General features: G+C 45.1%; 1 protein-coding gene across 4 annotated transcripts in view; it reads left to right on the top strand.

The window, feature by feature from the left end:
* Positions 1 to 2,584: 2,584 nt before the first annotated feature.
* The window catches only part of LRRC8D (leucine rich repeat containing 8 VRAC subunit D), a 51,633-nt gene continuing 29,841 nt past the window's right edge, over positions 2,585 to 24,376 (top strand). For 2 of the 4 annotated variants that reach the window (XM_082765884.1, XM_082765882.1), the window contains exons 1-2: positions 2,585 to 2,750; positions 12,686 to 12,825. The gene's annotated coding sequence lies outside the window, so the exon portion shown is untranslated. Of the gene's footprint in view, positions 2,751 to 6,909; positions 6,964 to 12,685; positions 12,826 to 24,376 lie in introns of all 4 variants that reach the window. The other 2 variants (XM_082765883.1, XM_082765885.1) reach the window with 2 other exon arrangements.

The following is a 24,376-nucleotide window of genomic DNA, read 5'->3' as shown; positions in this document are numbered from 1 at the left end:
CAGTGGCAGGATCGGCTCGGCGGGTGGCAGGTGGCACAGCGGGGCTGGTGAGCATGATGGCACTGGCTATCTGCAGCCCCACTGGCTTCCTGCCCACCTGGCCTGGATCACACACTGAACCGTTTAGGACCTACAAACCCCTTTTTCCTGGGAAATGGTGGCCTGCATCCAATTCAAGTGACTCATATGCCTCCTCTGCCTTGTTTAAGCAGGAGTCTTCCCCTTTGAGCTTTGTATGTTCCATGAGGGCAAATTACTGTACTTCTGGAGAGGGGAAATCCAGTTCCCTGCCCTCTCTTCTATGCTACCGTCTGTATCTCTTCACAAATAACTACCTCATCCACTACTTTAAAGTCGTAATATTCCCCTTCCTCTTAAATCTGTCTTGGGAGAAAAATCGGCCAGCCTGCGCAAAGCCAGGACTGAAATATTGCCCAGTGTGGAGTTTCCTCATTGCTTTCCGAGGAGCCACTGGCACTCCCCACTTTTGGCACCTTCTCTTCCTTATGCTCACCTTCTGCTGGTGCCTCCCCAGCATGTGCCCACCTCGGACTGAGCGAGGACAGCTGTGGGGGCATAGCAGAGTTGTGTTGCATGGCTGTTCTGAAAGCAGCTCCCGCATCTGAATTCAGAGCTCTGAGCCACGGATCAGAACAGCAATAGGAATGTTTTTCAGATGTGAAGGGCCAACACCAGGCCTGTGCAAGTGGAAAGATGCCATTTTCTCTCCACTGTCTGTGTCTTTCTGGCCTCTGTTGTGATATGGAGCAACTTGCAGCTGGCTAACTTGTTCTTCTGCTGAAACAACCCTATAGACTGCAGTAGGAACACAGACCAGCTATGGCATCGATTCCCCCAACCAGGTTGTTATCCCCTCCTCTTTCCTGGACCACACATAAGCAGGTTCCTGAAGGGCAGGGCCACAACCAGCGATGCAGAGAGATGCCCAGGAGCACCCTGACCTGGTCCCAGAGGAGACCAAGCCTGAGACAGGGGGAGAAGACTCTCCACTTGAAAAGGAGGGAAAGAGAGAGTTTTAAATTATCAAAAAATTGAGTTACCTTTACGTATGTATCACAACAAGGGGAAAAAAATAATCCACCCAACCCAGCAGACGTTCTGTAGGAGGTAAGACTTTCACACTTGTGCTTGCCCGTCAGAAATGGCCTCTAATTGGATCTAGATCTGCCCAGCCTCCGGGTGTCTTCTGCCTCCTGTCCCCGGAGTTATGCGTTTGTTTTGCTGCTGCGTGTCCGCTCGGCGAGGTGTCTGTGATTGCCAAGTGAATGTGGATTCAGCTGGCTCTGACCAACTCTGGCATTTGAAAAAATCCTTTTTCTTCTGCTTGAATTTCCCTGCCAGCTGCCTGCGAGTCAGGACTTCCCAGCCAGCAGCTCTTGCTATTATCTGTTTTCACTTGCCTTGATGTTTACCAGATTGTAGTGCTTTTATCTCTATTAATCCTACCTCAGCGTGGAGCCCTGCTACTGCAGACCCTATGTGGCCTGGGCACTGGGTCAGAGCAAAAATAAATAGATGGATAGATAGATAACAAGTTCGCCCTACTGAGGAAACAGCAAGGTCTAAAACGCTGGCCAAAAATAATGCAAGTGTTGATGATCTCAGAGAAGAAAATAACTAAAAGCCCAGATGAAGGTATTGAAAATCAAAGCTTAAAATAAATGACAACTCATTAGACTAAATCTGAACTCTGCTGAAATTCTCTGCCAGATGAAAACGTTGGTATGAAAATAGTGCTGAGCAGCTGGGAGCAGGACAAGCTGCCCTGATTTTCTGGTCTGGGAAACTAAGTGCTGCTAAGAAGTGCTTTCATTTGTGATCTTCGATACATCTTGCCGTCAGTTAGAGGAGAAGGTCTGATTAAAAACGCAGCTAAAAATGTGGAGATTCTCAGTCTTTGAAGGGACAGAAAGCTATTCCAAACAAGCATCTAGTGATTGTTTCTCTTCCCCTCCAGTACCTACAAGTCATGGAGGAAGAAGGAAAATTTGGCATAAGCTTTTTTTTTTTTTTCTGCTTTTAAATTCTACTTTTGATCAAGTGCAACAATTTCAAAAGGAAGAAGTCACATCCAGTTCTAGTTGAAGTATTTATCTACAGGCAGTTCTGGTCAGTTGTCAGCACCCAGCGAAGAGTTCGGAAGAGGGGTGCCCCTGCAGTGCAAGGAGGGTAGGAAGGAGGGTAAGGAGGTTTTGGGGCGAGCCTGGTTTGGTGCCAGCTCCCCCTCAGGCGCTGGTTTCCGTGTGTGGCGGCGCCGTGCGTGGCGCACCCCCGCCACCCGGCCGGTCGGATCCCAGAGAAGCACCCGTTTAATTTTATTTAATTTTACTTTCACAGAGCGCCTCAGCTATGAAAGCGCGGGCTTGCGGCCGCCACGGGGGGACAGGGAACACCTCAGCGCCCGCTCGGCCGGGCCCGGCTCCCCGCCGGCACCTGAGGGCAGGGGCCGGGCGGCGCGGGCGGGGCCGGCCCTCACATGCGCGGCGCCGCGGGGGCCATTGGCCGCTGCCGGGCGGCGGGCGGTGCTCCGGGACGCGGGACCGGCCCCCGCCGGCTGCCGGTGCCGTCCGTGCCGCCGAGCCATGCGGGTGCGCGCCGCATGCGGAGAGCGCGCTGCAGGGCGCCGCTAGGAGCCGAGCTCCGCCCGGCCCGGCCCGGCCCGGCTCGGCCCGGCCGCCCCCCTCGCCGCATGGCAGCGCCGCGGGAGTGAGCGACCGCGGAGAAGGAAGGTGCGTGTGGCCCCTCGGCGTGCCCCTGCCCCGGGGGTGGGAGAGCCGGCACGGGCAGCCCCTCGCCGCCCCTGTCGCTGCGCTGCCCGGCTCCCCTCCTTCCCTCGGTCCTGCGGGCAGCCCACCCCAGGCGCTGCCGAGTCCCGGGGGCGCAGCCGCCCCCCGGCGCTCGCCCCCCGTCTCCCGGTTTCGCCTGGCGGGGGCCGGCCCCCGGCGCGCAGGGGCCGCGCGGCAGGTTGCTGGGGCTGGAAAATGGAGGGCGGCGGCGGTGAGCAGCCCGGCGTGCGGGGCGGCGGGGCTCGGCGGGACTTCCTGTAATGGTGGTGCTGAACGCCGGGCGCTGCCGGGCCCGAGCCGCCGCGGGGAGCCCCCCCCCAGCCCCGTCGTGCCGGCTGCTCGGCGGCGGTGTCGGCTTTAAAAAAAAAAAAAAAAAAAAAAAAAAAAGCAGTGTTTATTTATTTATTTTCTTCAACGTGTCTGCCCGCGGTGGTGGGGAAGGACCGGCTTCCTTGCCTCGCAGACCGAAGGTGGGGGATGGCTGTGCCCCCCGCATGGGGAGGGGGCGTTAGGATGCGGGCGGTGGGCAGGAGCGGCGATGGCATTTCGGTCCCGCAGAGCGGGGCTGCCGCAAAGCACCCTCATCCCAGGCGGGTAGGTAAGTCCCTTTCTGCCTCCCTCCTCCTCTTCCCCCGGAGAAAGCAAAGAAAAACACCTCTCTTCACGTCTCCTCGGCTTTGGAGCAAGGACTGGTGGTGTAGATGGTTGGTGTTATGTTATTTGCCCTTGATTGCCATCTTAAATTAATTCAGCCAGCCTTGCTCCGAGGCCAGGATCGTGTTCGGTCTTTGTGATTTATAAATCCCCTGTAAACCTCGTGTTGTTAGTTGAAACTGATTTATGAGGTCTTGACCCAGGAATATGCTCCTCTGGTTATATTTTCTGTGCCGTACACCATTTTCTCCCATGCTTCTGAGGAAGCGCTGCCTTTCTAGTAAACTCAGTTGGTGCCTTGCCTGTATCTTGCTTAGTGTGAAAACCACTTGTCTGTCATGTCTGCTGCCGCCGGGTTCTCGCACACAATAGCGGTATCAATTTAAACATTCCTCGTTTATTTGCAAGCGAGGTTACTGTGGTAAAGATCCAAAGTTTACAAAGTCTGGATGAGGTAAGGCGGAGAAGGGAGCTGCAGCAAGCAGCAATTAGCGCTGTGAGATGCAGATGTGCTCAGTAGATACCCGCACCGGTCCTGGCACCTCCGGGGGGATGGCAGGCAACCCGTGCGGCGTGTTCAGACCTGGGGAAGGCATTCTGGAGCAGCAGCACCAGCAGCTGAGGAAGTCTGTGAGCTGCTGTCACGGGAGGTAATTAGTAATGGGAGCAAACCGGTGCGATAGCCCTGCAAGGAGGGTGACAGCACTTAAGTGCTTGCTGTGAAGATTAACAAGCGTGCGTTGCACTAATGCACCTGAATGTGTGAAAGGCAGTTCCCGACTTCCAGCTCTTTCTCAGCCCTGCCTTCTGTCACCTCAGAAAAGCCTCCCTCTCTCCTGTACCAGCAGGCAGGGAGTGCCGTGGAGATACCACGGCTGTACGTCCTGTGCGTGGGCATCTTTTCTGACAGCACACCCAGAGGGTGAGGAAAAAGCAAATGCTGTTGGAGATACGTTGCAATAGGTCCTGCTAGTGACAGGATGGGTGGAAAATAAATGCCACAGGAGAAAATGGTACACGCGTTCCTGTGGTCAGAAGCACTTGCGACCACGTGTGCTGTGGCTTGCTGCAGCTCTATGAGAAGTGACTGCGCTGAGCCTTCCTGCCTCAAAGCCAGTTCTTGCTTCCCCAGCTCTTCTCGTTCCTTCGTGCAGTGTGTCGAGGTCCTGTTCGAAGCCAGTGGCTGTCAATGGATTTTGAATCGGGTCCTGTGTTGCTGGCTGAGGCTTTTTGCCCTGCATGCTGCCAGTTCCTCCTGTTACTCGCTGACGGCTTCTCTGGGACCTCCGGAGGCAGAGTGCTGAGTCGGTGCCTCGGCTTCTTCCTGCACCTCTGATAGCAGAGGGCTTGGTGGGGAAACTGACTAATGTGTGGAAACTGGCTGATCACGAAGGGTTAATTAGTGTCCTGAGGCTTAAACCTTTTTATCAGTGGGGCTGGTGATGGCTGTTTTGCTGAAAAGTAGCTTGAGTCACAAATGGTGTCACGGGGGAAGCCAGTAAGCTATTTTCTCAACTAGAGGCAGACAGAAAGGAGTTCCACATAGTTAGCGCTGCTTTTGCCAAGCAGTGAACTTGAAAGGTTTTTCTCTTCTGTTCAAAAGAACAATCTGTATCTTCCAGTGAATTCATAAAAATACTGTGGATTCCTAAATATTCATAAAACATAACTAGCGGTATTTACCTGATGTTCAAATGTTACTATATAATGTAAAAAGAATAAAGCATGTTAAGCTCCTGCTGTTTAAATTTCTCCTTTTTTTTTTGTCAGCATCAGAACTAGACTGCACTAGTTCTCCTTTTTTTTTTTTTTTTTTTGTCTCTTGGCTGTGGAGAGATTATAACCTAGCAAAAAAATAATAATAATGCTATTGATATATTAAGAAAAATGGAAATAGTTTTCCCCAGAAGCTTTGCATTTAGATAAAGAGTTGTCTGCTTTTGCATAACTGACATCTTAAACGTTTTTTTTTCTAACAAGCAGTGAAAAGTCTGTGGACTTCACCATGCAAAGACTTGTGCATATGACTAATTATCTGCACGTGTATGGTCTCATGAGCATGCATGCATGCAAAAGGCTCTCTGGGGCCACAGCAGTGGTGCTTGATTTTGCAAGTATTTATTCTTGGCTGTGATGTTGAGCTGCTGTGGGCCTGTACCTGTAAGTATTTGCCAGAAAAGGGCTGAAATACAGAGGAGGATGTTTGTGAAATACAGTTTTCTAGCAGCTTCCAAAAAAAGCCAACGGTAGGTATTGTTTTAAAGCAGTTCCACACCTCATACCTCGAGAACACTTTGAGCCACGTTTTTTCCAAGTTTGACTTGCCTGCGTTGGGGACGGGTTTGGCTCACAATCTTTTGGTCTAAGCAAATTGAGTGCAATTTTCTTTTAACCATATAACAAAGAATAGGTACTGATTGCTTGCCAAATAATTTTTCCCCTCAGATATTCCAAACAAATTTAGGAAAGAACAAAGCCAGCATTTCTAGCGTTTGACTTGTTGAGAATCATCTTGGGGTTTGGCATGTTAAAAAGCAAAGTGCGTCACGAGTCAAGTTGGCGCTTTCTAATACCATCAGTAATACTAATTTCCACATCATTAATTTTAACTGACACTGCTTCTATCTTTCTGTCGACACAACTTTCTTTAATTAAAAGAATCAAGGTTCTTTTCAGTTATTTTTGTATTCTTTTCAACTGTGCTCTTCCAGTCTTGGAACAGTGGGTTGCTGGCCCCCTCCAGGAAGCAGATAAGGAAGACAACTCAAATGCCCTCGTGTAGCAGCTCCCCAAGTGGTGAGGGAAACATCCTTTCAAGAAGGAAGCTTGTTTGCTTGGACTCAGCCAGCAGAACGCTTCTTTTGCTCACACTTGGAGGAAAGCAGTGGTATGGGAAGAGGGCACGGCTGCACCAAGGACCTGTTTTTTGGCACTTCTCTAAAAGAAGTACCTCCCCTTTTCTTCCTCCTTTTCGTGTACAATCTAGGCTGTGAAAACCTGTTGTTCATGTAGTCTCAGAACTGTTGCTACCTACAGTTTTCCTTCTTTCTACTCGAGCCACTTTCCTCAGAAGTGGTTTGCTCTAAGGCTGGAATAGTCATGATGCTCAGGATTTCAGAAACAATCACGTTACAGTGACCTTAGGGAAGGAGAAAAGTTATCTGTTGCTCAGATGTTTTTCTCTTTTGAGACCTCTTTTTTTGGTGAATGTAGCTCTGATGAAGAAGCAGAAAAAATAACCAGGCTGAGAGCGTATGGCATCTAGCAGTGAGTGAGGATAGCAGTCACCTTTATTCCCCATGGTCTTGCATTTTGTGTTGTGTGATCAGCAGAGGAAATGGTCCAGTTCTTGTGACCTATCTTGCTCCTTCATAGTGTTAAGAACGAACACTTTCCCTATGTGGTCTCTCTGTTAAAAGTTGTGCATCTTGGCTGTTCTGCCTTACAGAGGTCTCGCTTGAAGGCCAGGAAGCTGCAGTGGAAGATTTCCCAGATGCAGGGGGTAGGTATAACAGCTAATGAAGTGTTACTTCTTTCTGTTATTGTCATATCTCTTCAAACTGATTGCCTAGTATTTAAATTTGAAAAAGCTGCACACTTCCCAGACCAGGGTTCTAAACAGTCTTAATATAAATCCCTCTCTCCTCACTTGCTCAGGATTTTTCTGCCTGGGTTGTGTCTCCTGATTTTCCCGTGTTGAGGTTAAGGTTGGGGGCTGCCTGAATGCTGTGTTACGTGTCTTACCTACAACTCCCATTGAGCTGGCAAGTATGAGGAGACCTGCAGCAGACTGTGTCCCTGAGCATCTGCTGGACCCCTCCCCTATTCTATTCAGTGGAGATAGACACAGAAAGGAAAAAGCACAGATGTGGAAGCTCTTCATAGCCTTTCCAACGAAGCAGCAGGGCAGGCTCCTACCCACCCCCATGCAACCAAATGGCTGCAAAGCCCCAGCCAAGATGCCTTTTTTTTTTTTTCCCCTTGGACTTCATTCTTAACAAGTTAGCACTGAGATAAGTTTCTCTATAAAAGATGTTCTTGATTGCCCTTGGGTTCTGCAGAAGACGGGACTGCCACACCTTTGGTGTTTTTCAAGCCTGGCTGATGCCACAGATACCAACATGCCTGCTAAAAGCAGCGTGTTTTTTTTTTTCTGGGTGGGCTTCATTTGACAAACTTCATTCTTGCTGCAGTGATTTTTCCCATCTTCCGATTATAGCTGTAAGGAGAAAACAAATGCATGTGGTATGTATATAAATATGGTGACTGAATAATCTGTCTGTTCCTCAGCCATCACAGGATAGGAAAGAAAGGGAACTTTTACTCTTCCAGTTGGTGTGAGATCTCGTATGAAGAACACCGGAATAACCGTGGTGCGGGCTGCGGGAGCTGTGTGCTAGGGACAGAGGTGGTTCTGTAACCTTGCAGTACTTAAGGTTAAGACAGGCTGGTAACACCAAGGAGATCTTTTGTGTACCTTGATATGTGTACCTACAAAGTTGATTTTGTCTTTTGTTAACAGAAAGTATGGGTTGTCTGTCTCGAATACAGTGATTTTTTTAAAAAAAAAAAAAAAAAAACAGGCTTATACAACAGTGACTTGCTAATCATAGAAAATAACCTTTCAGTTCAAAAGCTCCCTCTGTGAATATTAATATTTTATACAGAAGTATTATGTAATAGACATTTTGTCGCCTTTGCAGTCTTCACAGAGGAACACGTTCTCAGGATTGTGTCGTTCTGATTGTTCAGTAGAAATTCGTGCACTAAACCAATGCAAATGTCAGTGAACAATTTCAAAAAGTCCATCCTGCATATCTGTACATGGTGCTTTGTGTACAGATCATGGAAAGGGAGGATGGGAACGAGAATCTGGCGGTCATTGCATGAAAACTTGAATAAGAAGTGTGAAAGGTAGCGTGTTGTCCTGCTCTGTTCCCCAGCTCCGATACGGTTACCGACCCTTTCCACATGTATTAGCAATTGCCCTCATCAAAGGTGCACAGAGGAACCAGACTTCACACTTAATCTGACTGGCGTTTAAAAATACAGACTCACAAATCTACATACAGAGTTTCTCTCAGTGGCTGTCATCCAAAAACTTTCATGTGCTTGCTTTCTGTCTAATTAAATTAAGAAATAAAGCCTAAACTGCCTCAGCCGAGAAGAACTGACAAAAGGGACATGAAGTTTTTTTATGCATATGACTCTTTTTTTTAAGTAATGTTTGCTGTTTTATAATCCGTACTAAATTTCTTCACTGTTTTACCTCATTGGCATTGTTAGTAGAGGGAAAGGGAAGGCAGTTGATAGTTTTGCTTCCCACCTTTCCTATCCCTCTGACAACAAACCATCGGCCCTTGGAACAAGGAAGCAGAGGAATGTGGAGACACAGGGCTCCTTGTGCTGCAGAGCCAAGCGTGCTCAGGGCGAGTGCCCCAGTGGGGAAGCAGGCAGGAGGGTGTCTAATACGAATAATGGAAGAAGAGCAGCTCTTGGAAACGAGAGTAAACTGAGAATGAGGAAGAAATGTACTGATGAAAAAAAAACACACGAGAAATGAAGCGATTTGGACAAGACTCTATTTCCAGCGGTTAAAATTCATTGTTAGAATTGATATTTGTTTGTTTTTAGTGTAATTTGATTTAAGATGTACCTAGATTGAAAGGTAAAGTTATGAGGGTCCTTATTAGCATCAGTCAGTTTAAAGAAATTGCTGAGCAAATCTTGCAGAAGAACAAAAATGGTAATGCATACAGTGAAGCCATGAAATAGAACCACTAAAGAGGCATGCAAAAATACAAAAAAAAAAAAAATAGTTACAGCATGGCAAAGGCAAGGAGGTAACAGGGTTGTTGAGAAAAGTATGAGTAAATATAAAATAAGATCTGAATGTACTAGATGACATGTGCTGTTCTGTGCCCAGGAAGTGTGTGCATCGGCTGGAGTGATGAGGGTGGTCTCTCTCCAGATGCAGGGCATGCACAATCCTTGTCCCCATGGCCAGCTTCTCCTGGGTGAAAACCAGTTTAGAAGCACCTTCTGAAGTGATACAGACCAATGTGTAGTTCTAGACATCTGTTACAGCAAATTTAACTGGCTCCTCAAGGCTTCCAGGCTGGACTGGGAAGAGCCTGGCCTTGCACCTGCAGAGCTGTCCACGTGGGCGAGGCCGTAGTGCTGCTTCTCCGCTCCCTCCTCTGCGGGTAGTAGCTGCCACTGTCACCCCTCCATCGGGGGCTTCTTCAGCCTCTGATGGTTTACCTGCTCACTACCTGAGCTCGTGAGATCCTGAATTTGGCTTGCTGTCTGGTAAAGAATATAATAGCAGCTTCTGCTCTTGCTGCCTGTGGGTCAAAGAGCGGGTTGCCGGCAGCACCAGGACGCCCTGCCTGTAGGGAGCCCTGTCGGGACCCCGGGGCTCCATGAAGCGGGAGCAGTGCCTAAGGCGTTTTCCAGAGGCAAGGCGGTTCCAGGCCTGGCTGGAGCAGACCCACTCTGCCCTCCTGCCCACTTCTCCCACGCAGCTGGGGACAGGGCTGGGGCCTTTGAAGCTCCCGGGTGGCCTCCAGTCAGCTGGAGCCGATTGTGAAACCTTGCTCGGAGATAGCAGCAAAATCTGGTATTTATCTGGTTAGGTCGCATGCTGCTTTTGACAATACTTCTGTAGTAGGTTTCCGTGCTGGCTTGGGGGTTTTCTTCTCTCTTGGTAGCATGACATTTTTCTTCTGTGGTGGGTTGTTGTTTGTCTTTCTCATGCAGCAGCAAGGGAGGAAGATGGCATTTTAACCAAAGCGATTGTCAAATGTCGGCGGCTGGTTGCGCTCTTGGAAATGTATGTGTGTGGAACTGAGAATTACTTGGTTGTGCTGAAACTAAGCCTCTTTATGAGTGAAACTGCTTCATTTATAGTTAATTTATTAACTGAGTTCTCCCCCCTCTCCCGAAGATCTCTGCTTCTTCTGCAAAATACTGGGATTTCTCTGCATTCTCCTCTTTTTACAGAACTCACAATAATTTGCTTTGCAAATGTCATCTGATTTCTTTATTTCATTCTGTTAGCAATGATTGTTTCCATGCTAATTGCAGCAGAAATAGTATTTTTAGTAGTGGAAAAAATGTTTGATTGAGTGACTGCACCGACGAAGGCAGCCACACGTAGGCTACGGCATACAGGATGTGGCGTTTGGAGGTTGCATGTGTTTTGCCAGATGTGCCAAGTGCCTGGCCTGATGCCATCACCCCAGTGTATGTAGGGTGTAAGGCTTTCCCTGTGCTGAGCAGCCTGAAAGCACAGCAAAAGACTAGGGGGAACAAGAGCTGGAGGAGAGACGAGGTTATAGAAATGGTACGAGTGCTCCCTGTTTAACCTCCTTCACACCAGCTATCCCACGTGCTCGTGCTGTAGAAGAGTGGGTGTATAATCTTGTATTGGAGCAGATGTTCCTGTAAATAGGACGTTGCTTTGTTTTGGTAAATTGAAGCTGTCACCTCAAAAATGAGAGGGGGAAGCCACTTGGAAGAATTCTTCAAACGGGGCTTGGAACAGAATCCAGAGGAATTTCTGTGCAAGGACTGCAGGGAAAATTCCTTTGCTGGCCTTGTCTCAGCACAGGCATTTCCTTACACACTGATATGGTTTATACAAGAATCTCTACTTTAATATTATTATTTTTTAACCAAAATTGGATTCTTGAGTGCTTTATTTGTCATTTGTTTCCCTCAGCCTCTCCTCCAGGTATGTTCTAGTTCCTGTGCTTGGTCTGCCCTGGCAAGGGGAGAGTGGTGGTGGACCTCAGCAGGCTTTCAGACTGAGATAGTGCCTTTGAAGACAATATGTCCTTTCCTTCCACGCCTCACCAGTGTGGTGGTGGTGTTTGGCCTCTCTGGACACCTCTCCTTAAAGGCTGATGCATTTTCCAAAAAAAAAAAAAAAAAAAATCATTCCTCTTGCTTTGGCAGCGTTAGCTGCCTTTGCCTTCTGTTCTCAAATGCTGGCTGTTGACTTTGGGATGGCTGCAAGGGAGAGGCTGAGGCACGGCAAACCCTGCCCCAGCCCTTGTGTGGTTCTCTGACCTCGCAAGGGGAGGTTATGGAAACAGCCAAGGTGAATGGCCCTGCGGCTATCGGAGCATTTTCTGTCAGGGATCAAGTACGCTCCAAAGGTCTCTCCTGAAACCTGCTCACAGCAGACCTTTGTAAAGTACCCAGTCAGGGCTTTTTTTCCTCCCCATGCATTTAAAGACTGCAAGCAGGCTCTGAAGCCTCAGATTTCAGTGCTGCGGCCTGTGAAGTGATTGAGCACTCCTAAGAGACCTCTTGACCACTGCTTTGCAATCCCCTGACCCTTCTTAAGGAGGAAAAAGGAAAACCCCTTTACTTTAAGATGCACTTCTTGTTTGCATGTTCAGCAGCGCCTTCCCCATCTGCTGGCCCCAGTCTCCCCGCTGTGGAGGTGGCAGGCGCGTGGTGGCAGGTCCCGCTGGGGGCAGCGGGAGAGCCGCGGCCATGACAGGGTTTGGGCTCTGCAGTGGCATCGGTGCGCCCAGCGGCTCGCCCTGTTTGTTGATTGGAGGCAATTACTGTGAAATACTTGATTTGTAACGAGGCATATTCACAAGCAGCAAACTAAAATAAATACTCATGAGCAACCTGTCGGCACGTGGCTCTTGGCTTTGCTGAGCCGCTGCTTTCCGTCTGCAGGCTGAGCACTGCCTGGGTGGCTGGAGGCGAGGGGAGGCGTGCAGGACTGCAGCTGGGGGAGAGCCCCGTTTCTTCTCCATGTTATTGTCCCAGGGATACGGGCGTGAGGTTTCCAGGCAGCCTGCGGGTTGCTTGTCCAGCACGCGGCTGTAAGGCAGCAGTCTGGGTGGGATCAGCGTGTAGCTGGTCTGGACTGGCTCCTACAGCATTGGGGGGGTGGCAGTGTGGAAATAGCGGTGCGCTCGGTTGAGTGTGGTGGGGGAGCTCGTGTTTAATAAAATATGGGGGAAATGGCAAGTTGCTAGTTCGAGGGATCTTGGCTCTTTAAGACAACTCGTTTAGAGTGTTTCTGAAATTATTAAAATAAGGGTGTGCTCAGCCTTCCCCCAGAGACCAGGCGCTGGTGGTAAGAGGATGACTAACTCTGCTTCCGTGTCGCAGAGCGGCGCTTCTCTGACACCCCCACAAGTGCCAATACTTCACTTGGCTGGTTTGATTCACAGCAGTTTGTTTTTACACAGGAAGCGTCCGAGGCACTTACCAAAATGAGACAGTGACCACCAGCACCTGGCTTGGTGTTCTCATCACCGGAGCCTCCTGGAGCCAGAGCTCAGCTCAGCTGCAGCCAGAGGAGGAAGGAGGAGAAGCACAGCCTGATCAGGTACTGAGCCAGGAGCAGGACAAGTCCTCTGGTGCTGAGTAACGTGGAATTGTGAATGACTGTTGATTTAGAAAAATAAAAATAGAACTGTTTCTTAAGAAGTGTTGTGTGCATGCATGATGCGCCTGTGGTCTGGGAATGATATCTCCATCCCTTGTGTGCCCAGCGTGGGTACGTGGTGTAAGCTACTATTCTGTACTAGACCTGAGGTGAACGTAAATGCATGCAGCTCTTGTGTTTTTGGGGGTATTTGATTTAGACGTTGAGTTCTGATACAGCTCAGTGCTTGCAAGTACCTAGGCTCCACGTGGATTGGAAAAAATTGGCTAAGAATACTCTTAATTAGTGTTTGAGTGTTGAATAGCAATTTGATGTCTTAAAGGACAGATATTTTTCTTTGTTCTTATTTGGAGTCTTAAATGCCAGCTTTTCAAGAAGCATGTTACATAGTACAGAAAGGTAGCAGACTGGTGAATTGTAGGACAAAACCAACCGTCAGCTTGCTAACCGTGTTATTTGCTGAGATTCCTGTAACTGTTCCTGGAAACTGATATTTATTCTTGTATGCACATCTTTGGTTGTTAGGCTCATTTTAGATGAAGACAGCCAGAGAAGTTCAAGGTTTTGCTTTATTGTATTAGGTTTGTTTTTTTTTTCCTTACATAACTGTACTTTTCAGTTGATGTGGAACTCGTGCTCTGAGGACCATGTTCTGAAAAGACTTGTGCATATTTTCTGTGCATCTTAAAAAATCCTTAAGAATTTACCACTATGTTTGTTCATACAGTGCTTGGGATGACAGCAGCCCACAATTTACTTCTGGAGGGAAGTCTCTTTGGAGACATATTTTTCACCTGGAATGATGCTTTGTCTTCAGAAATATCAGCATCTGTCCCTTAGGTTGTCTGAATTTATTCCAGTCACATTTTGATGCTTTTATTTATTGACCCAGGTGGAAAAAAGTGGGTTTTTGTTTAGATGATCTATTATGAAAAATATTAATGATTTGGGGGTAATTTCCAGCTCAATCTGATTTTATCTTTCCTTTTGTAGTTAGGAAAAGGGATGTCTTTTTCTAGCATGCATTTCTAGTATAGCCTTTACTATTTTGCCCTGGGGAAAAAAAAAATCAGCATTTATTTGATTCAACAACTGGCTTCCTGCTTCACAGGAAGAAGAGGTAGTGGCTCATTTGCCTGCAAACATCCCTCCTGCAGAGAGTCCTTTGTCAGGGAGTTAGAGGAAAGCTAGTAGTGACTGTTGAAATAGCCACATAGCAGGATGAAGAGGGATTACTGAAGCATTACTAGAAAACGTATGGCTATGTGCAAGACCTCATGTACTCCACAGACAGGCTGACCTGAATTTTGCAGCCAGGCCGTACTGGCTTCTGCATTGATGTGATGTGGCAGGCTGCATAACCTGCAGCAGATCGTGGTTTTTTTTAAAAAAAAAAAAGGAGGGAGGGGAACACAGATTTATATTTGAATAGAAACACATACAGGGCTGTCTTTATGACTCTGCTTAACCCATCTAAAGCTTTTTTGTTGTTTCTTAACCAGTAGCTGTCTACTCAATTTTGTGTACTTTTCATGTAGTCAGAATAAGGCTGCATTGCTCATTATGAAGAGTGAAGATGAGGCATTCTTTACTGCTGCATGGAGAAATATGTGGATGGATTTGCTCATAAGAGGCTTTTACAGGTGACTTAGAGTTGTGAGATAGGTTTTAGCAAAGAAATGTTAATATTTATCTTAGCAGTGAAACAGTTAACGGAACTGACACTTAATCATCTGCTGGAGGAAGTGTGGAATAGGATTAGTATCCACTAGACATAATGGATATAGCTTGCAAGTATGTTTTCGGGCTATCTTAATTTGGGAAGATTACACATTATACATGAAGTATGACAAAAATCCAAATAGAAACCAAAATGAAATCCAAATCCAAATGGACACCATGTCAAAATAAAGTAGGTGATTCTGACCTGTGTGCAGACTTCTGTTGCTGTTACTTCTTGCCGTAGGATTTTGACTTTGCAGTTTAGTTTTCTACTGGCACAAGCCTGGTGTGATGGCAGTTACCACTTCCTCCCTTTTTCTGTGGATGTAAGCTGTGCTGATGCAATGCTCTCCTTTTCCTTCACCCCTCCCACATGCAAGCTTTCTTTACCCTGTCTCACCACTTCCTCCTGAGGTGCCCCTACAGCAATGAGAGATTTTTCTGCTGGTGCTGTTTAAACCAGGTGCTATGAAAGGAACAGTTTGTGCAGGCAGAAGAAAATTCGCAGCCACTAAAAAGGTTTCTACAGTAAATTTTTGCTGGCAAGAGAGGAGAGGGATTCTTGGTTGATACAGCTAAATCAGCAACACGTTAAAGTGTGGCTAGGGGCTTTACTGCGTAAGTGTTCTGGTCTGGTAACTGGGGTGAAATGTGTATGCATAAATATATATATCAAATTTATGTCTAGAAACCCCTTTTGATTTTTTTAAGAGGAATTTCTGCAGCTGCAAACTCACGAAGTGCCAGGGGAAATACTGATATCCTCAAACACAGCTCATTTATTTTGAATCACACTTCACTGATGTGCTTTTGGTAAGTTTTAAAAGCAGCTTGTCTGTATGAGCTATTTGTTTACCATGTGCATGCAGCAAGTGTCAGTGCTGATCTTCTAGAAGTAGAATGAAAGGGACCTGAGGAAGGCAAAAATTTGCGTGGGTATTTTCTTTTTTGGTTTCTTGTGTCCTGCTGACAGGTGTCACAGCATGTTGTGCATCTGGGTGATGTAAGACAAAACATTATTTCTCAGGTTTTTCCTTCTTCAATATGCTGTCTCAGAGGTGCAGCCAGTGTTGCCCGTTGGCTCAGCTTTAGCCAGCAGTGGATCCCTTTTGGAGACAGCTGGAACATAAACGTAATGCAAGGTGAGCCTGAGGGGGCTGCGGCCGGTGGAGGAAGCACGGCATGCTGGCCCCATGTCCTGCACTGCCTCACCGGAGGAACTGGGTACAGCATGTGGTGAGGGGCCTGGAGAGCGAGGAATGTTTTTCCCAAATGAGCGTGTGTATGCATTTATTTCAATACCAGAAAAAGTAATTAGAATTCAGTTAATTTATGAGTAAATGAAATTGAAATTCACCCCAAAACAGTAAACTCTTCTGTCTGCAACGGTGTTGTTGTCAAGGTTGTCTCAAAGCAGAAGAAATTTTTTTCATAGGTTTCAGCACAAATTTTATTTCAACTGCTTCTTTGCAATAAGAAGGACCTCCATGTACGTCACCCCAGGACTGCTATTTCCATGTTATGTTATCTTTTTTTTCTTTCCCACTGGTAGAGTTATATTTGTCATGCAGAATTTTCAGTGCTAGCATTAGACACAAACTGGAAAATGACCTTACTTTGGTGTTTTTTCCACTGTTTTTAGCTTTGATGCTGCTTTGAATAGACAAAAGGCTTGTTCATCAGTGACAACCAAGGCCAGTCCCCACAGCCAGACTGCTGCAAGCTGAGCTGCTTCTGGCCGGCTGGTTCTTCTGTGAGTCCGGACCTGGCCCCGCCACGGGCAGCAGTACCAACTGCAGGACCTCCGGGAGGAAAGGGTGTGGAGTATGGATATTTGTCAGCAAACTTGCTGTAGCATAGAGTGTGTGACAAAGGTCAAAACATAGCAGTTCTTTAAGCCTTTAATGGAGTAATGTCATGTTTAATGCTTTCATCTGCATAGACCAATATTTGACTAAATAGAAAGCAAATTCGGTAGACTTTAGTAATTTTATCTATGTGTTTTGACACAATGTGGTGGTGTTTTGAAATGCTTATCCTTCTCTGAATTCTCCACTGGAATCTCAGGAGGTATTTTTTGGATAGGTGAAAGGAGCTCCTCAACTTGTTGTCACTCTCTCAAGCTTTGTCCCTTGTCTTAGGTAGGCAATGCTTTCTTGAGTAAGGCAGCACCATCACAGTGTGTTTGTTGTCTTGGAGGTTTCATGCTTCAAGAGCTTGAAATTGGTGTAGTGAGGCTGGCCATCAGGAGTAAGGTATGCCTGTCCTCATCCAGACCTGATTTAATCTTGCAGTGAAGTGAAATGCTTCCAGCAGCTAAGGACAGTAGAAGGGACTGGGATGGAAGGGTGAAGTTTTCCTTTCCAAGACTTGATTTTATGTAGATCTGCTTAACATTTTGTATAGTAATGTTGTACTTTCACTTCTTGGTGGTGAAAAGGACGTACTATAAGAAGTTGGTGACATTATTGTCTGGCATCTCAGACGGTAAAGATGAGGGGAGAGAGAGCGATTTGCAGCAGAAAAGCAAACAGCTCTTTGCCCAATTATTTCAGTGTTGCTGTGGTTTAGTTGTAATATTGTGTCACTCTGTTCACAGCTTTTTATAGATCCTTTTAGATTTATTTTTTACATTTAAATGAATAATACATTTCTTAGTTTTGTTTATTATTTCAAATGCTAGAGTTTCTTTGCAGTTGTAACATTCTACTTGTTCTGGTGATTGAATATTACAAACCTGGCCTTTGTTGTTGAGTTCCCAAACTTCTCACTTATCTGACTTTGCATTTCATGAAGTAGTTCTTGCTCAGTGTAATTGGAAGCTGTAGAAAAGTTTTCTCTGCATAATTAGAATTGATTTGATCAGTAAGGCATCAATCTCTTTCCCATTCCCTTAAATCTTATCTTCTGCAAGAGCTGTGGGGAAAAAAAAAAGTAATTTTCTGCTGCTAAACTGAATCTGCCACCTTTTGAAGTAAAATGTTTATCTGAGCTGCCTACAAAGTCCATTTTTCTGGTCAGTTCAAATTATGTAAGGAACTTAGTGATTATTAATGATGTTGTGTTTGAAATGTTAAAAAAAAAAAAAAAAGATATATAAGAAAAAAATTGCTGCTTGCAGAAGGACTGCAGCTCAGCGTCTGCCTGTAGTTTGCAGCTGGAGCTTGTGGTCCTGCATGCTTTTCAGCTGCAGGGAAGTGCTCTAGGATGTGGGTGAGTATTTGGAGTGGCAGAGGTGGGTGGGTGGTGCCACAGAGAGGCATTGGTAGGGGCAGCGGCATGGAGCAAAGAGCTGGGTAATGTATTGATCCACCTCTTGGGGCTGTGCTGTCCTGGTATGAGGATTTAGATCAAGACAATCTGGAATGACTGACAGCTCGGTGAAATAATCAGGCTGCCTAGAGCTCTATCATCTTGTTAAGCATCGTTTGAGATTTATGGTATGTTCATTTCTCTTTAATGCAACTGATTTAAGATACGTAAATGTGTTTCTAGCACTATGTTTGTAGTTTTTCTCCCTACAACTCATGTAACTTTAATACTTATGTATTTCTTGGTTTCATACAACTTCTGTCTCAACCAGTGTTCAGTCTGAAAGTAATAATAGAGGAACTGTGACTTTCACAAAAACAGCATGCATAGATTGGGAGAGATGAGGAGCTGAGAACTAGAGCTCCCATCCATAAGTATTTAGCAAAGCTTATTTCAACTACTTCTGTCTTTGTTATAATTACTCGAGTTATGCCAAACTAAAAGCTCCAAGCATGCTTTGGTTTGACATTTAGCTAAATCATACACTCATTTAGGTTGGAAAAGATCTGTAAGATCATCTGGTCCAACCTTTAACCTAGCACTGCCAAGTCTACTACTAAACAGTGTCACTAAGCATTACATCTACACATGCTTTGAAGACCTCCAGGAATGGTGATTCAACCACTTCCCGGGCAGCGCATTCCACTACTTCACAACCCTTTCAGTGAAGAAATTTTTCCTAATAACTGACCTGAACCTCCCCTGACACAACTTAAAGCCATTTCCTCTTGTCTTATCACTTAGTGCTTGGGAGAAGAGACCAATCCTCATCTCGCTATAGTCTCCTTTAAGGTAATTGTAGAGCCTCTTTTTCTCTGGGCTGAACATCCCCAGTTCCCTCAGCTGTTCCTCATAAGACTTGTTCTCTAGACCCTCACATGTAATATCCTAATGAGGAGGAGAATTGCTTCTGTGCACATTGAATAGCACTTGTAGTTCTTGTATGTTGGATAACATGTACGTAGTTGGTGGAATTTGTGGTTGGTGGTTTTTGTTTTTGTTTTGTTTTTTTTTTTTTCAGTCACAAGTTTCTCTTGTTTGTGTGGGTTGCTCACATAGCTGTTAGTGGGAAGAGACAAACACTTGATACAGAAAAAGATGACGAGGCAAGGGCTGTCATGTATTATGTATATATTCTGTGCCTTGCATGCTGAGGCCCTGACCTACTTCAGGCCTCTAAGTACTTCTGCAATGTAAGTGTTTAGTAATGATAAACTGCAGCACTTGGCAGAGGGATTCAGTGTGCACAAACAGCACCTTAAACAACCTCTTATCCTTTCCCTGAAATGAGCCAGTTTAAAGGTTTCTGTTCTTTCGGGAGGGGTTGGACGAGTTGCTTCTTTGCGGTGTGTGCTGACATGGTATTCAGTGACCAGCACCTTGGTTTAGTGCATGTCAGCAAAGTAAGATGATAGAGCTGCCTTGTCTGACCTGTGTTTTTCTGCGTGTGTTGCAGTAATTCTTAGAGTGTATATTAACTTTTCAGAAGTAGTCAATATACTTAGAAAAGCCCTGGTCTCTAATAACATCTGAAAACAAGGACAGCAACAAGAAAGCAAAAGACCAGAAAGTCCCCATCAACAAAATGAGCTGTAACATGGTCAATGGGAGAGCTGCTTGCAGCCAAGGGCACTCATCGAAGGGGAGGTGGGTTAGGAAAACTTGAAAGCTGTCTTGGCTTTTTCAGTGAGGACAGGGTTGGACTCTCCAACTACATGCTCAGAGTAGCCGTGTAACGTAATGTTACTTACAGCATTATATCAGGCTGAGTTTCACAGCTTGTCACAAAAGGCCTTGGGGCATGTTCTTGGCTTTCTGGAGGGTCTGATCAAAGATGACGGAACTAGGCGGGCTAAGAGGTCATGGCATTTTAGAAAGAGAGCCTCTTAAAAATAACTCAATGACCTTTTTCAGTTGGAGGTATCCCCAAGATAAGTTGTTTTTGATTGATCTGAAGCCAGGGCTATGAGTGTTTCCTGCTTACTGGATGCATTGAACGTGGATTCATGCACATGGGGTTAAAAGGCTGTGTGGATCAGCGCTTGTTGAAAATGTTTCCTGAAACTTGAATGGGTTAAACAATGCTACTGATGTTTCTTGATACCTTTTTGAAATATCACCTACCAAATTAAAAGCGTGTGTAGGGGATGGACTTGTTTTCATTCTGTATAACTGGAAATCACACCAGGAATGTGCATCTTGTTTTTAGAGCAGTCATAGACCAGTCCTCAGGAGCTGACTCACTGCTGTTTTGTAAGCAGGGTTTGCCTTTCTTTCATGTGGTTCTACATTTTTCCATTCCCCAGTCCACTGCAATTTAGATCTTCCCTGAGCATGCTGGCGTCAGAAAACCTTCGTCTAGCATAGAGCGTTGTCCTGCATGCGTTGCTTGTGCTCAGCCTGATTTGACAATAGCAAATGTAAAGTTTAGTTATTTCATTGCTTTCTAGTTGTGCCTTTGTCAAATTGTGCTGCAAGGGCACTTTCCCTGTAATTGTGTAACAGGATGGTAAATAAAATATTTTTAATCGTTTGGGAGGGGTGTATTGTGTTTAGTCTAGTGTTACGCTGTCTTACTTTTATGGGCCTGCTTTCAGTTCTTTCCTACACAACGATTGAGACTTAATCTTGAGTTTCAGATAAATCGACTTGTTCAGCTTGTATATTTTTCCGAGCTGCTCTACTGGGATACTATGGTGGGGTGGGATTGGGAAAAATGGGCAGCTGGAAAGAATAAGGGGAAGGCCAAGGCTCTGTACAGTTTGAGCCTTCAAGTTATAATTTCTAGTGTGGAGTGCACCTTGTATTATGCCACTGGATTCCGCTGTTGACTTTCAAGATCACTGAAACTTAGTACTTATTCTCACATCTTGGTAACACTTTATTTGTGGCAGATCAGGTACCTTCCTGTGATTGATAGTAACATTTTTTTGCTTCTTTGTAGTTGGATCAATTTTTTTTATTTTTTTTTTTTGGTGGCAGTTTAGGAGGAGGTAAGGTGCCAAAAATCTGCAGCACTGTCAGCATTTTTTTTTTTTTTTTAAACCAAAAGCTTTTCTGAAAATAGCTGCACAAACGTGTAAATCAAACTCTTCTAACAGGTCTGCTACCTGTATTTTTTTTATATAGCTTTGCTAGGGTAAAAGAAGGTCTGATTGTTCTAAGTGATGTTATTGCAGAACTTGTGTGGCTGTAAAACTGACAAGTGTGTGAATTTCACGTTACTTCTGTATGATTGAGATTAAGGACAGTGGTGTGCGTTGCCAGTGGAAATATTCCCAGGGAAACTATATTTGAGAGTAGGGAAGAGCACCCAGCAGAGATTAAGAAATATTTTTTTTCCTTCCTACTCCACTGTGGCCACGAGGCTGAATGTAGTGGAAGGGAAAAATGAAAACCATTCTCACGGAAAAAGGGTGGAGTGATACCACTTTCCTTGATAGAAAAGAGGCTGTGAAGAGCGGAGAAACTATAGGAAGATTTTCATTTCCTGGAAGGAGTTTCACGTTTGACATGGGAAAGTGGGACTGATAGGAAGGCCTGTAGAAAGGCAGCACCTTTCCCCAGAGCTGCTGGACTTCAGTCTGGGTGTTCCTGCAGCAAACTCCACCCTCTCATTTCATATCTGTCTGGTATGTTTTCTCAGCCTTGATGCCATTGTCATGTTATTGCTGGCAAAAAAAACCCTCCGTGTGTGGGAGATATGCAAACATGTTGTAACGTTCTGATATAACTTTAGTGCAGGAAAAGAGCAAGCTCTGTACGTAGGTATCTCCAGCTGAGCTCCAGTCTTGCAGCTGAATTCATGAAATAAAGCTGCTGACCCTGAAAAGAGGTTTAGATGGATGTGGGGTGTAGGATCAAGTTATTAATTTTGTAAGCTTATAAAGCACCTCTTTTCAAGCTACATTTTCCATGAAGCTAAATTCCTTTACAGACAGTACGAATTGTCTGCATGAATGTAAAAGCATTGGATTATTTAATGGCATTTTTTATCGAGGATTTCTGGTGATGTGAATTTTCTCATTGCTTCAAGTACTTCTATCACCAGAAGAATGCTGGTTTTGCTTTCTTATAACTGAGGTGGACTTTATCTTCTTTCTCTTAATGTAAAAATTCTAAACATTGTTTTTCCTTCTATTGTGTTTGTGTTTTTTTTTTTCTGTTATATTCTTTTCAGGGTCAATGAGAACATAATCTTTTTGTGGGAGGGAGGAATGAACCTATTAAAATCCTTTCTCATATGCAGGGTTAAGAATTGCACTCAGGAGGGTAATGCACAAGTGGAATTGCTATCTTCTCGTAACAGTTTAGACTTTGGTAAAGAAAGTGGATGAGTCATTGCAGGGATTTGATGGATGAAAAGATTGATTAATAATTAATTTAAAAACAAGAAGGCCTTTCCTCCGTGTCCCAGATTTCAACCACTCAAAAGATTCTCACGTGTAGTTTAGCATTTGAGTGCTATGGACATACTTGTTTTGATGTCTTTGCTTAAACTGCAAATGCTCCTTTCCCTATGCTTTTGTTTTCACATTATTAATAAAGATATAAATGTCAAATTAATTTGAAGTGTCCTTATGAGATTGTGGCACCTTGAAGGAGTCAAATATTCCCATTATTTTGGGTGTGAATATGAAGGTTTATGATACTTGTTTCTTGACCTTTTTGTGTTGCACTGGTGTACTAGGTGCTTCCTGAATAGCCATAATCCCCTTTTCAGTGTTCTTGTGCTCTTGCATATGATTTAATTTGTTTTTCCACAACAAGCACATGTCAGTCCAGGCCTTACATTTCAACAGGTGTGTGTTAGAGCTGGGGGTCTAACAGGAAACCCAAGTGCCATGGTGCCTTTATGCATTTATGCTGGGTTAGTGGTAAAACTGGGGAACTCAGCAGGCTGCAGTGTGACCCTGACAGGATGACTCAAAACTGGCCCTTTGAATTCAGATAAATTAGCTTAAATAATCTCTACTTGAGTTTTTCATCTGCAGTGGTCCTAAAACAAGGGGTTGATCAAAATCGATTCATGAAAGGTGCAGCAGCTTCAGAATCCTTTTGAAATCCTTTAAGATGTAAATTGATGTGCTCTGAGTGCTTCTGCCCCGGGCAAATCTTTGATATGAGGCACATCGTGTGACTCTGATCCTTGAAGAGGTAATAAACTGAGTTTTGTCTTCTTATTAATTAAAGCCATGCTATGTCCCGTGATGGGCATTTTTGATATCGAATATTGGATGTGTTTTGTGCATAGTGAATATAGCCAAAGGTTTTTGTTTGCTAACAATGTACAAAAAAAAAAAACAAACCAAAACAAAAATAAGTCTGATCTTTTTTCACTTTTACTTTATTATAACTGTAAATGGTAAATGAAAATTTGTAATATTTTTAATTTGGGCTGTCGCTATAATTTGTAATTTTCACCTGAAATGCTTCACATTTCCAGTTCAACGGAGTGTCCCCAGTTCTGTCTAGGCTATAGCCTTCTCACCATGCTCCTCTAAAAAGGAGATGGCCATCAGATATTTGGCACTAACATGGAGCTACAGCTTTCTGGTGCTGGTATTTATGACCGTGCATCTTGTCAGATGCACAGGGTGCAGCAACTGAACCTTGCACTTCTCAAGGCCTGAGTCTGTAAAGAGTTGTCTAAATCTTCCATTGTGCAGACTGAGATACACTTTCACCTGCTTTAACCATGAACTTTAATTTACCTTAGTCAGAAGTTTAAGTTAGTTGCAGTGCCGTGTGAATTCTTCATAATGTGTATTATGTTCGGTACAGAATTACCATGAGTAGGGTTTTTAGAACAGAAAAGGAGAGTGCAGGACTGCTCTGCAAGCATATTGTTGGAGTTAAACTCCGTTTTTGTCGAAGGAATCGTTTTGCCTTTGTAATAAAACTCGTTGGTTTGACTCAAAATATGAAAGTTATGATACGGCTTTTTTTAAGGTATGGCTTTTTTTTTTTAATTTGTGTTAAACACATTGAAGGTGGATAATGTGAAGAAGATGAAGAAATCTTAGCTGTAAAGAGGGATACTCGATTTTGTGAGTGAAACTAGACCTTGACTGCTTGTTTTCCTCTCACACAGCCTCCTTGCTAAGTGCCACGTGCCGGGCTGAGTGGGTGTTCGGCCGCCGGGCAGCAGAGGACAGAAAGCGGTTTGCTTTTCAGGGGTGCTGGGGAGAACTGGATGACTTCCTGGCTTCACGAAGATAAAACTTGCTCTGGCAGCAGTACGGGCAGTGAAATTTGACAAGAAGTGGGAGGGGAGAAGGATGTGTGCGACAGGGCAATTTTTGCATTGTGGAAGGAAGAAGCGAGGCCTGGAATTTATATAGCCTGATGTTTGCGAGCGTGTGAAGTAAGCCAAGGAAGCTAGCGGGTGCTGGGCCGTAATGGATTCGCTCTAGTTTGTCGAGTTGGTGTGGATAAGAGGACAGTGAGGAATTGC

The sequence above is a fragment of the Aythya marila genome (assembly GCF_965140915.1).
Source record: "Aythya marila genome assembly, chromosome: 8".
Taxonomy (NCBI): Eukaryota; Metazoa; Chordata; class Aves; order Anseriformes; family Anatidae; genus Aythya; species Aythya marila.
This window is presented reverse-complemented; position numbering and strand designations above follow the sequence as displayed.